This window comes from Scyliorhinus torazame, chromosome 5 (genome assembly GCF_047496885.1).
Source record: "Scyliorhinus torazame isolate Kashiwa2021f chromosome 5, sScyTor2.1, whole genome shotgun sequence".
Classification (NCBI taxonomy): Eukaryota; Metazoa; Chordata; class Chondrichthyes; order Carcharhiniformes; family Scyliorhinidae; genus Scyliorhinus; species Scyliorhinus torazame.
This window is the reverse complement of record NC_092711.1, coordinates 106979016-106994716: the sequence shown is the minus strand read 5'-3', so window position 1 is coordinate 106994716 and position 15701 is coordinate 106979016. Positions and strand designations below refer to the sequence as shown.

Below are 15701 nucleotides of genomic sequence, written 5' to 3'. Positions count from 1 at the left end.
ACCCGTGCCCTCTTTATCGGCCCGTTCAGCCCTCTCACGTTCCACGTGATCAGCCGAGTTGGGGGGCTTCCTACCCCCCCCCCCTTGTCGATTAGCCATCACCTTTTTCCAGCTCCTCACCCGGTTCCCACGCAGCTGTATCTCCCCCAGGCGGTGCCCCCCCCCGCCCATCCTCTCCCATACCAGCTCCCCCCTCTCCCCAGCAGCAGCAACCCAGTAATTCCCCCCTCCCACCCCCCCCCCCGCTAGATCCCCCGCTAGCGTAATTACTCCCCCCATGTTGCTCCCAGAAGTCAGCAAACTCTGGCCGACCTCGGCTTCCCCCCGTGACCTCGGCTCGTACCGTGCAACGCCCCCTCCTTCCTGCTTCTCTATTCCCGCCATGATTATCATAGCGCGGGAACCAAGCCCGCGCTTCTCCCTTGGCCCCGCCCCCAATGGCCAACGCGCCATCTCCTCCACCTCCCCTTCTCCCCCCATCACCACCTGTGGGAGAGAGAAAAGTTACCACATCGCAGGATTAGTACATAAAACCCCTCTTTGCCCCCCACATTCGCCCCACCACTTTGTTCGAACGTTCTTTTTAATAACCCGCTCATTCCAGTTTTTCTTCCACAATAAAAGTCCACGCTTCATCCGCCGTCTCAAAGTCGTGGTGCCTCCCTCGATATGTGACCCACAGTCTTGCCGGTTGCAGCATTCCAAATTTTATCTTCTTTTTATGAAGCACCGCCTTGGCCCGATTAAAGCTCGCCCTCCTTCTCGCCACCTCCGCACTCCAGTCTTGATAAACGCGGATCACCGCGTTCTCCCATTTACTGCTCCGAGTTTTCTTCGCCCATCTAAGGACCATTTCTCTATCCTTAAAATGGAGGAATCTCACCACTATGGCTCTGGGAATTTCTCCTGCTCTCGGTCCTCGCACCATCACTCGGTATGCTCCCTCCACCTCCAACGGACCCGCCGGGGCCTCCGCTCCCATTAACAAGTGCAGCATCGTGCTCACATATGCCCCGACGTCCGCTCCCTCCACAACTTGAGGAAGACCAAGAATCCTCAGGTTGTTCCTCCTTGCGTTGTTTTCCAGTGCCTCCAACCTTTCCACACATCGTTTCTGATGTGCCTCCTGCGTCTCCGTCTTCACCACCAGGCCCTGTATATCGTCCTCATTCTCGGCTGCCTTTGCCTTCACGACCCGAAGCTCCCGCTCCTGGGTCTTTTGTTCCTCCTTAAGCCCTTCGATCGCCTGTAGTATCGGGGCCAACAGCTCTTTCTTCATTTCCTTTTTGATCTCTTCCACACAGCATTTCAAGAACTCTTGTTGTTCAGGGCCCCATGTTAAACTGCCACCTTCCAACGCCATCTTGGTTTTTGCTTGCCTTCCTTGCCGCTGTTCTAAAGGATCCACTGCAATCTGGCCACTCTCTCCTTTTTCCATCCGTATCCAGGGGGGATTCCCTTCTGGTTTACCGCACAGTGTTTTTAGCCGTCAAAATTGCCGTTGGGGCTCCTATCAAGAGCCCAAAAGTCCGTTTCACAGGGAGCTGCCGAAACGTGCGACTCAGCTGGTCATCGCCGCACCCGGAAGTCAAAACTATGGTTTTCTAAATAATCATAAATCCTATCTCTCAGAATCCGTTGCAGTACTTTGCTCACCACAGACGTAAGACTGATGGGTCTGTAATTCCCAGGGATTTCCTTATTCCCTTTCTTGAACAGGGGAACAACATTTGCCTCCCTCCAATCATCTGGTACTACTCCAGTGTAGAGCGAGGACGCAAAGATCATCGCCAACAGTGCAGCAATCTCCTCCCTCGCTTCCCGTAGTAACCTTGGGTAAATCCTGTCAGGCACATGGGACTTATCTATCTTGATGCTTTTCAAAATTTCCAGCACATCCTCCTTCTTAATGTCAACCTGTTTGAGTCTATTAACCTAGTTCACACTGCTCTTATGAGCAAGAATACTGAAGCAAAATATTCATTTGGGGCCTCCCCATCTCCTCAGACTCTAGGCACAAGTTCCCTCCACTATCCCTGATCGGCCCTATTCTCACTCTGATCATCCTCTTATTTCTCACATAAGTGTAGAACGCCTTGAGGTTTTCCCGAATCCTTCCTGCCACGGCTTTTTCATGCCCCCTTCTAGCTCTCCTCAGTCCATTTATGAGTTGATTCCTGGCTACCTTGTAACCCTCTAGAGCCGTGCAAGATCCTTGCTTCCTCAGCCTTGCGTAAGCTTCGTCTTCCTCTTGACTAGCAGCTCCATTTCTCTTGTCATCCAAGATTCATTCACCTTACCATTCCTTCCTCGTCTCAGTGGGACAAAACTATTCAGCACTCGCAGCAAGTGCTCCTTAAATAACCACCACATTACTGTTGTGCATTTCCCCACGAACAATTGTTCCCACTTTATGCTCCTCAGCTCCTGTCTAATACCTGCCAATCAGTCACTATCGTGACAACATGCCCACCAAACTGCATCATTAGGGCAGCATGGTAGCACAGTGGTTAGCACCATTGCTTCAGAGTCCCAGGGTCCCATGTTCGATTCCCACTTGGGTCACTGTCTGTGCGGAGTCTGCATATTCTCCTCGAAAGACGTGCTTGTTAGGTGAATTAGTCACCCGAACAGGCGCCAGAGTGTGGCGACTGGGGGATTTTCACAGTAACTTCATTACACTGATAATGCAAGCCTACGTGACAATAATAAAGATTATTATTATTATTACTTTTGAATTCCAACGCCTCAATGAAGAGGCAGAGAGTAGCAGAGAGGGATCTCTGCCAAAGATCTGCAGGTCAAGAAACACCTTCTCCCATCGCAAAAAGACCACAAGAGAAAACACGTGACTCTGAGTAGATGTCATCCTCGAAATGAGGAACAGTCAACAACAGAGGGGGAGCAGGCCATGAAGATGAGACTTTGTGTTTGAACAGTTTAGTTGGAATGCCATCCTTGCTGGGTGCCTTTCTGCTTTCTCAACAATCAATGGCCTTTTCCAGTTCATGTGATGAGGATTGCTTGTCCAACTCAACCATGACAGGAAGCTGCAGGAGAGTCAAAGAGACCGGGAGGTGTCCGTCTCGCAGGGGTACAGCTCACAGTCTTGTTCAACCCAGCGGGACATGTTTACATCTGTTGGTGAGAACTTCACCCGAATCCATAATCAGGGCAGCACAGTGGCGCAGTGGTTTGCACTGCTGCCTCACGGTGCCGGTCCCTGGTTCAAACCTGGCTCCGGGTCAATCTGTGGAGTTTGCAGATTCTCCCCGTGTTTGCGTGGGTTTCGCTCCCACAACCCAAAAACGTGCAGGGTAGGTGGATTGGCTGTGGTAAATTGCCCCTTAATTGGATAAAATGACTTGGGTACTCTAAATTTTTTTTTAAAAATCCATAATCAAAGGCATTTCAGATTCCTTGATAAAAGCAAATTACTTCAGATGCTGGAATCTGAAACCAAAAGAAATATGAAACTATTTTTGGTTTCAGATTCCTTGACAGAGGCTGCTCCAGTGTTTATTTGCACAGCATCTCCATCTTTTACGCAATAGTCTTTGCAATGTTCAAGTCCCAAGTGATGCACTGTTCTAGCTCTTGGGTTTATGTTGGGCATCAGGTCGGCTTTGCCTTTTGCTTCAATGACAGATGTCATCTCTGCTGAGTGGGTCTCAAAACCGTCTTTGTTGTGGGTTCCACCTTTACCAAATGTTGCTGCTGCTGTGTCAGAAATGATTCAACTCAGCAACTTCCAAACTTCATCAATAATAATGTTGATTGATTAAGTTTCTATTGATGAACCTGTGAAATATTTTACGGTTTTATTTCATGTTGATAATTTAATTTCATAATGGTGGTGTCACAGTGAAGAATGTGTGAGTCAGAAAGAATTGTCAGCAATGATTAATCAGCATTTTCCAATTGGGAGATCAAGTGGAATGTTTCAGAAACCAAAAACTATTTAGGATTAAAGTAAAAGTTCATAACGCTATAGTAAGTGTGTTCCTGAGAGAGACCTCGGATAAAGAGGAAAGATGATTTTAAAAAGAGTCCCTGCAGCCCCACGTTCAGTGACAAATCCAGAATATTAAACTGCAGCCAGTTATAGGGGTTGTTGACATCAGCAGAAATAAACCAAATATTGTAAGACTATCAATCTTGTATGTGATTGACAGCAGCAATAACAGCAAAATCCAGTCTTTTCAGTCACTCATGTAGCTGTTGATGTGTCAAGAGGTTAAATGACTGAGTGAATCCTTTTCCACACACAGAGCAGATGAATGGCTTCTCCCCTGTGTGTGTACGTGTGTGTAACAAACAGCAGGCTGCTGCCTTGAGAGTATCTCTTCCCACATACAGAGCAGATGAAGTTTCCCCAGTGTAAATATGTTGGTGTGCAATGAGAGTGGATGACTGCCTGAAATTCTTCCCACACTGAGTACAAATAAGTGGATTCTCCTCGGTGTGTATTTGCTTGTGTATCAGAAGGCTGGATGAATGAATGAATCTCTTCCCACCCACGGAGCAAGTGAACAGTCTTTCCCCAGTATGAACATGTTGGTATACATTGAAGTTAGATAACCGCCTGAACCTCTTTTTCACAGTGAGTGCAGCTGAATGGCCTTTCCTCAGTGTGAATTTGTTGGTGTGACATGAGGCTGGCTGACCTTCTGAATCCCTTCCCACTCACAGAACAGATGATTGGCTTCTCCCCATTGTGACTGCGTCGATGATTTTCCAGCTGAGCTGAACATTTGAACCGTTTACCAGTCCTCATTTCCACACTTTCTCCATGATGCCGATGTCCTTGTGTCTCTCCAGGTTGGATGATCAGTTGAAGCCTCGTCCACACAGGACACGTGCACGGTGTCTCCCTGCTGTGAATGGTGTGATGTTTTTTTCAGGCTGTGTAACTGGTTAAAGTTATTTGCACGGTCTGTTCACTGGATCAGACAGGTGAGTGACCGCTAGAAAGGGCAGGCAGGCAGTGCAGGAATCCCCTATGGCTGTCCCCCTCTCTAACAGGTATACCGTTTTGGATACTGTTGGGGGGGGGGGGGGGTGGGGTGGGGAATAGTCCAGTGGGGAAAACAACAACAGCAGCCTGAATAGTGGCACCACAACTGGCTCTGTTGCTCAGCAGGGGAGGGCAAAGTGCGGGAGAACAATAGTTATAGGGGACTCTACAGGAAGGGGCACAGATAGGTGCTTATTTGGACGGGAAAGAGACTCCAGGATGGCATGTTGCCTCCCTGCTGCCAGGGTCCAGGATGTCTCTGAATGAACACAGGACATCCTGAAGGGGGAGGGTGAACAGCCACTGGGATCTTTTCCAAGGCAGGTGTGATCTGTACAGGAAGGATGTATTGCATCTAAACTGGAGGGACACCAATATCCTGGCTGGGAGGTTTGCTAGAGTCACTCGGGAGGATTTAAACTAGTACGGCAGGGGGATGGGAACCAGAGCGCTAGCGTAGAAGGTGTGATAATTGAAGGGGAATTGGAAAACAAAAATAAGAGAACAACATCACCCTGTCTGCTCAAACATAGTGGTTTGAAGTGTATTTGTTTCAATGCCAGAAATATAGTGGGGAGGCAGATGAACTTAGAGCACTTATTAGCACTTGGAATTACGATGCTGTGGCTATCACAGAAACATGTTTAAAGGAAGAGCAGTATTTGCAGCTGAACGTTGGAGGATATAGATGTTTCAGGAGTGATAGAGAGGGATGTAAAAGGGGTGGGGGAGTAGCATTACTGGAGAATATTGTTATATTATGAGGGGAAATATACCGTAAATGGCAAAACTCCTAGGAATATAGAAAGCCAGAGAGATGTGTGTGTGCATGTGCACAGACCTTTGAAGTTGGCAGCACAAATGGACAAGGTACTCAAGAAAACATATGGAATGCTTGCCTTCATTTGACGGGGCATCAAGTATAAAAACTGGCAAGTCGTGCTACCGCTGTATAAAACCTTGTTAAGGCCACACTTGGAAAATTGTCCACAATTCTGGTCGCCACAGTTCCAGAAGGATGTGGAGGCTTTGGAGAGGGTGCAGAGGAGGTTTACCAGGATGTTGCCGAGTCTGGAGGGTGTTAGCGATGTGGAGAGGCTGAATAGACTCGGATTGTTTTCATTGGAAAGACAGAGGTTGAGGGTTAACCTGATAGAGGTCGACAAGATTATGAGGGGCATAGATAGAGTGGATGGGCAGGCACTCTTTCCTCGTGTGGAGGGGTCAGTCACCAGGGGACATAGGTTTAAGATCCGTGGTGCAAAGTTTAGAGGAGATGTGCGAGCAGTTTTTTTTACGCAGAGGGTGGTGAGTGCCTGGAACGCATTGCCAGGGGAGGTTGTGGAAGCAGATACATTAACGGTGTTCAAAAGGCATCTTGACAAAGACATGGATAGGATGGGTATAGAGGGATACGGCACAAGGATGTACTGAGGGTTTGGAAAAGGTTGGTATTATGACCGGTACAGGCTTGGAGGGCCGAAGGGCCTGTTCCTGTGTTGTATTGTTCTTTGTTCAAAGACCCTGTTCAATGTGGGAGAAACAGTTCCTGTGCTCGGAATGTGGATGACGTTTTAGCCGATGGTCTGACCTTTCCAACGATATGTAGTCACGCTGGAAGAAACCTTGGAAATCTGGGGACTGTGGAACAGATTTAATCAGACCTGGAGATTCATCGACCTGTTCACACTGAGGAGTGACCGTTAATGTTCTCTGTGTGTGGGAAGGGACTCACTCAGTTCACCAGCCTCACTTCATCATGGTCAATATGTACTGGACAGTTACCAAGTGCAATGTATCTTTCCTGAGGTTTGGTGGCCAGTCCAGAACACAGTTCATGCAGCAAGTGAGGAAAAGACAGCAGGAATTTCTCTAATCTGATTTACAAGGACACATTCCTGGTTCCCAGCAGTTACGTTTCTTCAGTAATTTCCTCATTTTCCCTAAACTACCCTACCTGTTAATTCTGTTATTTCTGATAATTCCATTACTGTAGATATAAGCATCACACATTAGAATTTAATCTGTTCCATTATTCACTCTGGTTTAAGTTTATGTTGAGGTTAATAACAGACAAACTCTGTCCTCTCCCCAATCCGATTAGAGTTTCCAATGAGTCGATTCTGTGGAATGGAATGTCTTATCAGCGTTTCCACGGTGACCTGTCTGCAGTGAAGGAATGTCTTATCAGCGTTTCCAAGGTGACCTGTCTGCAGTGAAGCGCCTGCTTGAGTTTCTAACTGAGACTAAACTTCTCTCTCCCATAACACACATTATATCAGACATTGGATGTCAATGTATTTCAGCCATGTTAATATCTCCCAAACCCTAAAAGGAGTTCAGATACACAAATGTTTAAATGTGGGCAGACAAGTTGATAAAGTGTTTAAAAAACACATGGGATCCAAGGTTTTATAATTCTGGGTGTGAAGTACAAAAGGACAGAGGTCATTTAAATCTGTACAAATCATTGGTGAGGCTGCAGTTAGAATATAATTTCAGGTTTGGGGGATCTTACACCAGGAAGGATGTCAAGGCCATGGAGAGGGTGTAGAAGAGATTCACTGAGATGATCCCAGGGAAGAGAGGCTTTAGTTAGCAGGAGAGATTAGAGAAACTGGGGCTCTTTTCATTCGAACAGAGGCTGACTGGAGATCAGAGGGAGGGGATTCGATTCCAGCCTTGGGTGACTGTGTAGAGTTTGCAATTTCTTCCCGTAGCTGTGTGGGTTCCTTCCGGGTGCTCCGGTTTCCTCCCACAGTCCAAAGTTGCACAGGTTAGGTGGATTGCCCATTCTAAAAGATTTCCCCCGAATGTCCAATGGTTAGGTGGGGTTACGGGGAGAGGTTGGAGGAGTGGTCCTCTACATTGGCCCATCAAACGCTCCCATGATAGGTTTTGCACAAGGTTGGATACAATGTAAATGTATCAGTGGTTAGCACTGCTGTCTCACGGCGCCGAGGTCCCAGGTTCGATCCCAGCTCTGGGTCACTGTCCGTGGAGAGTTTGCACATTCTCCCCGTGTTTGCATGGGTTTCTCCCCCACAACCTAAAGATGTACAGGGTAGGTGGATTGGCCACACTAAATTGAATGGGGTACTCTAAATTTAAAAAAAAAAAATCAATTCTACTAGTTACATCCTCAAAATTAAATTTTCCCTTCATAAATCCATGCTGACTCATAGAATTTACAGTCCAGAAGGAGGCGATTCGGCCCATCGAGTCTGAACCGGCTCTTGGAAAGAGCACCCTACCCAAGCCCACATCTCCACCCTATCCCCATCACCCAGTAACCCCACCCAACACTAAGGGCAATTTTGGACACTATGGGCAATTTATCATGGCCAATCCACCTAACCTGCACATCTTTGGACTGTGGGAGGAAACCGGAGCACCCGGAGGAAACCCACGCACACACGGGGAGAACGTGCAGACTCCGCACAGTGACCCAAGCCGAGAATCGAACCTGGGACCCTGGAGCTGTGAAGCAATTGTGCTAACCACAATGCTACCGTGCTGCCCTCGGACTCTGTCCGATCCTGCCACTTTTTTCCCAAGAGCTCAGCTACAAAACCTTGATAATGGATTCAAGGTTTATTGCATCAGGCTTATTGGTCTATAATTCCCTGTTTCCTCTCTACCTCCCTTTTTTAAATAGTGGGATTACATAATCCACCCTCCAATCTGCAGGAACTGTTCCAGAGTCTATAGAATCCTGGAAGATGACCACCAATGCATCCACTATTTCTAGAGCCACTCGTTTAAGTACTTTGGGATGCAGAATATCAGGCCCTGGGGATTTATGCCTTCAATCCCTCAATTTCCCCAACACCATTTCTCTACTAATATTGATCTCCCTCAGTTCCTCCCTCTCAGTTCTCACAATTAATTTTGGCCAATCCAGCTTTTTATAAGATATGAGCTTGTTTTCCTGATTTCTTGATTACATACCTGAGAAGACACACTGAGACTGGTAAAATTAGCTAATTATATTTACTTGAATAAGCACGCCACACGTCACTCAATGATATTCCTTATCCTTAGCAGAGCTGCTAATTCTAAAATACTAGGATATAACTGGGGGCTGGTTGAGGTCAGTTGGCTAGAGAGCTGGTTTGTGATGCAGAATAAAGTCAACAGCACGGGTTCAATTCCTGAACCAGCTGAGGTTATTCATGAAGGCCCCGCCTTCTCAATCTTACTCCTCGCCTGAGGTGTGGTGATCCTCAGGTTAAATCACCACCAGTCAGCTCTCCCCCTCAAAGAGGAAATCAGCCTCTGGTCATCTGGGGCTATGGCGACTTTAATTTACTAACAAATAAGACTAAGTACAAATCATTAAAGTGACAGATCGGGCTTGGATTTGAAGATTCTCCAGCTCTCCCTTTGCCTGCATCCATCCTGTGGATCGTTCTAATTCAGTATTATTTCTTCCAAGCCTCCAATTGTCCAAACTCAATTCCCTTTTACTTTAATTTTACTCCTGTTGACCATAACCAGTGTTTTTCGTTCTGTCCTGATTGGAGTATGAGTCAATGCCTTGATGATTTAAAAATGTTTTCTCCTTTTACGGTCACAGTTTAAATTTTTTTTACGGAATGTGGGTGTCATTGGCTCGGCCACCATTTATTGCTCATCTCTAGAAGACCTTGAGAAGGTAGTGGTGAGCTGCCGTCTTCATCTGCTGCAGTCCCTTAGGTGTGGGTACACCCACTGTGCGGTTATGGAGGGAGTTCAAGGATTTTGACCCAGTGACATAGAACATGGAACATTACAGCGCAGTACAGGCCCTGGCCCTCGATGTTGCCAGTAATATATATTTTTAAATATATATATTTCCAAATAGGAATGGTTAGTGATTTGGAGGGGTACTTCCAGGTGGTGGTTCCCAGGTACCTGCTGCCATTCTGCTTCTAGATGGTAGAGATGCTGAGTTTGGAAGTTGCTGCCTAAGGAGCCTTGGTGAGTTACTGCAGTGCATCTTGTAGATGGTACACACAGCTGCCATTTTTCATACGTGGTGAAGGGAGTGAATGTTTGTGGATAGGGTGCCAATCAAGTGGGTTACTTTGTCCTTGTCTTGAGTGTTGTTGGTTCTGCACCCATCCAGACAAGTGGGGAGTATTCCATTATATTCCTGATTTGTGTCTTGTAGATGGTGCACAGGCTTTAGGGAGTCAGGAAGTGAGTTACTCGCCGTAGGATCCTAGCCTTTGATCTGCTCTTGCAGCCACAATATTTATGGCTAGTCCAGTTTGGTTTCTGGTCAATGGTAACCCTAGGATGTTGACAGCGAGGGATTCAATGATGGTAATGCTATTTAATGTCAAGGGGCAATAGTTAGATCCTCTCTTGTTGGAGGTGGTCATAGTCTGGCACTTGTGTGGCACAAATGAAACTTACCACTTGTCTGTATAAACCTAGACATTATCTCGCTGCATTTGGCCATGGACGCTTCAGTAACTGAGGAGTCGCAAATGGTGAACATTGTGCAGTCATCAGCGAGCATCCCGCCTTTTGACCTTATCATGGGACTCCGGTCATTGATGAAGCATCAGCTGAAACTAGTTTGGCCTAGGACACAGTTTGAGCACGTCTGGGATTTATTCTTCAGTAAATTACACAAAGCATTTCTGAATAAGTTATTTTAAATTTGACAAATCACAGCTGCACACTCACACCGATATCCTCACATGAGGCTACAAGGGTTCCATCCAATGCAGACAATTCAGAGACTTTCAGGTGATCTCATATTAAAACATAGAATTGTTTAAGTCTAATTGCAATCAACCAATCCACCAGTGTTTGTAAATCGTTCACTCAATTGTTTTAGTTTGAACAAGACTTAACGTTAGGAAATCAGGAAGTTCAGATGGTAAATTGAAACTAATGTATTTTTAAAAAGATACATAGCGATACAGAAGGAAAAGGGTAAACTGATCGATACAGAAGGAAAAGGGTAAACTGATCGATACAGAAAGAAAAGGGTAAACTGATCGATACAGAAGGAAAAGGGTAAACTGATCGATACAGAAGGAAAAGGGTAAACTGATCGATACAGAAGGAAAAGGGGAAACTGATCGATACAGAAGGAAAAGGGTAAACTGATCGATACAGAAGGAAAAGGGTAAACTGATCGATACAGAAGGAAAAGGGGAAACTTATTGACACAAAACAGACTTTTACCATTTCTCTTGGTTGATCAGGCTGTAAAAACATAATCCCTCTGGTACCCCTTCTTTGACAACAATTCTGATGGGAATCTTGCTTTGGGGATTCCAGTACTTGGCTGGCAACAGACCTTCTCCTCGGGTTTGAAGTACCTAAGTAGATCCTCCCTCAGTTTGAATAAACTGATTAGAACTCAATGGTTGGTCAATTTCATACCTGAATCGGTTTGATTGGGTTTCAACCATTTGGGTAAATGTCGCAGATCGGGATACAATGGGAATGTTTAATGTATCCCTCCCATCATTGTGTGACTTTCCAGTTACAAATAAGGTTACCAAGTGTATGAAGACTTGTTGCTAACCATCATATCAGATCATACATTCCTTCTCACAGAAGCTGTAATATAGAATTTAAAACAGGCTTACACAGTTTTAGGTACAACCAAGTCTTTTAACACAACCACTAACAGATTATTAAATCGTCAATTAAAATCAACTGTGGCACACTACTTAATTAATAATTTGTTTCTGACTAGTGAATAATTAATACACATCATTGATTAATATAACCGATCAATTGCTGAATACAAAATGCCCTTTTCATTTAAATGTTAGTTTCAAAATGGCTTCCTTGATCTTATTAGCTTACTTCAGTAAATATAAAATGTAGCTCACCTGAAAATGAATCATTTACTGCCTAGTCCCACTTATATGTGTCTGTAAATATTTTTGCTCATCTCCCCCTGAATGCTTCAATGTCTTAGGCAGTGGCCATTTTATCAAATGCAATTCTCTTTGAAAGTTCATCCACAACGATACAAACATCTCCAAGAGAGCCATCAATGTATTAGTCTCATCTACACTTTCCTTTTATTAAAATATACATCAGTACCACATTGATATATTCCACTGAACTACACCCACAGTGAGGTATTCCAATTCCCATTTAGTGGGGTTATTTTTCCTTAACTTTATTTCTGCGCTCAATCACTTGCTCTTATATAATTTTACACATCCCATTAGATATCTCATTCATGAGGCTTAGAGAAATGTTACTGTCCAGTATTCCTACTACCTTTAAAACAGGAATCAGACATTGTAATTTGATTCCAGGTATCAACAGTTTAGATGTTTTTTATTTTCAAAATGAATTCAAATTCAATTTGCGGTATTGTGGGGCTGGCGGGTTTTCTTAATCTTCAATTTATTTCCCTATAGGAAACTTTATTTTCCGATTCCCGGGAACCACCCAGACTGTTTGTCATCAGGGTTTGTTCTGAATATTTAATAATCCCTCTCAGCTTCAGGTAAATCTCCCTTTCGAAGTTTGAAATAGAAAAGCTATAATTTTACTTTAGCAATTTTGGCAACAATTATGCCGACTTGCTGGTTTTAAATGGTATTTTTACATCAGAATCAGGAGTCTTGGCAATTGGTTTGGAGGCAAGTTCCATCTCAAGCTCTTTCTCTCAGAAAGTAACAAATGGCCTGAATGGTTAAGGCCAAAGTCTTTGAAAGGCAAAGCCTTGAGTTCAAATTGTCACCATGTTGTGATACTTGATGCCAGTTCTTGAAATAAAAGCCTTCTCGATCTCTTGCTGTAGCATCAGCACGAACCCTGGAAACCTGTTGAATCCACTTGGATTTGTCTGACAGCCCAATGGATTAATGTGTTCAGGAGAGCAACCAAGGATGAGAGAGCGGAAATAATCTCGAGTTAACGATGAGGTGTTATTGTTCAGTGGTAACGTTCCCATCTGAGTCAGGATGATGTGGGTTCAACTTCAGCTCCAGAAACCTGACCATAAAATCCGGCTGGTATTCCGATGCTGTACTGAGGGAATACAGCACTGTACTGAGGGAATACAGCACTGTACTGAGGGAATACAGCACTGTACAGAGGGAATACAGCACTGTACTGAGGGAATACAGCACTGTACTGAGGGAATACAGCACTGTACTGAGGGAATACAGCACTGTACAGAGGGAATACAGCACTGTACAGAGGGAATACAGCACTGTACAGAGGGAATACAGCACTGTACAGAGGGAATACAGCACTGTACTGAGGGAATACAGCACAGTACTGAGGGAATACAGCACTGTACAGAGGGAATACAGCACTGTACAGAGGGAATACAGCACTGTACTGAGGGAATACAGCACAGTACTGAGGGAATACAGCACTGTACTGAGGGAATACAGCACTGTACTGAGGGAATACAGCACTGTACTGAGGGAATACAGCACTGTACTGAGGGAATACAGCACTGTACTGAGGGAATACAGCACTGTACTGAGGGAATACAGCACTGTACTGAGGGAATACAGCACTGTACTGAGGGAATACAGCACTGTACTGAGGGAATACAGCACTGTCTTTCTGAGAAAACCTTCCAATATAACCCCATCTGCTCTTGCAGCTAGACGTAAAAGTTCCCTTGGTGATATTTCGAAGGAAGTTCTCTTGGGTGAACTGCTCAATATAAAGCCCTCGGTGATGAGCACTGAACAGATAATCTGGTCATAATCATAGTTCTGTTTTGAACTCACTTTCTTGCTTCACAGATGCTGCCTGACCTGCTGAGTATTTCCAGCATCTTATTTGTGATTGTAGGAGCCTGTTGTACACAATCTGGCTGCTGCATTTCCTACATTACAACAGTGACTACACTTCAAAAGAACCTCATTGTCTGGAAAGCACTTTGGGACATCCTGAAGTTGTGAGAGGCGCTATATAAATCCAAGTGTTCCATTAACAAAGGAGAAAAGACCCAACAATGGAACAGTCGGTAACAGGACATCAATCAGTCTCCTCTTATCTTACAGAAATTAAGGACTCCAACACTGTGTTTAATGCAATTCATTTCCATTCTGTTAATCCCATTAACTGGGCTGGAGTTTAACATCAAGGGAAATAAATCTGTACTGTCAGAATGAACATGGTTCATTCCTGAGTGTAGGAATCCAATCCCTGTAATCACATGTGAACTCTCTGGTGACTCAGACGAGCGGATGGCTGAGTGAATCCTCTATCGCACACGGGGCAGGTGAACGGCTTCTCCCCCGAATGGATTCGCTGGTGGTTCATCAACTCCCTTCTGCTTTTAAAGCTCTTCTCACAGTCAGAACAATGAAATGGTCTCTCATCAGTGTGAACAAGTGTATGTGTCCTAAGCTGCGATTTTGCAGCGAATCCCTTCCCACACTCAGCACAGGTAAAGGGTTTCTCTTCATTGTGAATTCGCTGGTGATTCAGAAAATTAGGTAAATTAGTGAAACTCTTCTCACACTCCGTGCAGGTGAATACCTTCTCTTCAGTGTGAACACGCTGGTGTCTAAGAAGATGTGATGATCTAATAAATCCCTTCCCACACACAGAGCAGGCGTACGGCCTCTCACCAGTGTGAACACGCTTGTGTAGAATGAGGTGGGAAGAACAAGTGAATCTCTGCCCGCACTCAGAGCAGTGGAATGGTCTCTCTCCAGTGTGAACCCGTAGATGTTCAGTGAGGTGGGATGAACACTAGAAGCTCTTCCCACACTGAGAGCAATTGTAGGGTTTCTTTCCAGTGTGAACTCGGTGGTGTGTCATTAGGCTGGATGACTGAGTGAATTCTTTTCCACAGGTGGAGCAAGTGAACAACCTCTCTCCAGTGTGACTGCGTTTATGAGTTTCTAGTGCAGATGGGGAGCTGAAACCCTTCCCACAGTCCCCACATTTCCACGGTTTCACCATGGCGTCACTGGATTGGATAATCAGTTAAAGCCTCGTTGACACAAAGAATAATTGTACAATGTCTCCCCGCTGTGAATGATATGATTTTTTTTCAGGTTGTGTAATAGTTGAAGCCCTTTCCACAGTCAGTTCACTGGAACTCTCTCACTCGGGTGTGTGTCGGTGTGGGTCTCGGTGCTTTTCCAGTCACACTGATGTTTCAGATCCTTTCCTACATCAAAGGCTGGTGATGTTCAACTCATCGTGAATGTGTGACATCCTCTCCTTCCAATCCCCTGTAAAAGGAGTTGACTATGGAATTTCTATGGAATATTCTTCTCTCTCTTATTCCCCAAATATGTTGCCCAATCAAAGTAAAAGAAGGCAAAATCACAACAAAAACAAGGAAAACTTTTTAACTAAACCAGAATGTTGTTTTCAGTGTCTCAGAAGCACTCTGCACCCTGAGGTACCAACAGGTGTGGAAGGTGTCAAGTGTACTGGAGGACACCTCATGTTTCCGTTCCAGGGCCACCTGAACATGGACAAGACCACGGAAGAGAGGCGAGCAGCCAGAGGAAGCCCTACATTCTCCCCCCATAGGGATCTACAAATTGGTGTTTTAAACAGATCAGGAGCAGACCAGCCGCTCCGACTAGCCCAGACCCCTCTGTGCAGCAAAGATGATCTTCTCAAAGAACATCCAGCCTAAGCCCACTCCCCTACCCTATCCCCATAACCCCACCTAACCTGCAGATCTTTGGGTTGTGGGAGGACAGCAGAGCACCGGAAGAAA

General features: G+C 45.3%; 2 protein-coding genes across 3 annotated transcripts in view; both read right to left on the bottom strand.

Moving 5' to 3' along the window:
• The window catches only part of LOC140421622 (uncharacterized), an 81605-nt gene that overhangs the window by 22359 nt on the left and 43545 nt on the right, over positions 1 to 15701 (bottom strand). The window lies entirely within an intron of this gene.
• The window catches only part of LOC140417841 (uncharacterized), a 71482-nt gene continuing 70543 nt past the window's right edge, over positions 14763 to 15701 (bottom strand). Inside the window, exon 9 of the mRNA XM_072501289.1 lies at positions 14763 to 15201. The gene's annotated coding sequence lies outside the window, so the exon portion shown is untranslated. The remainder of the gene's footprint in view (positions 15202 to 15701) is intronic.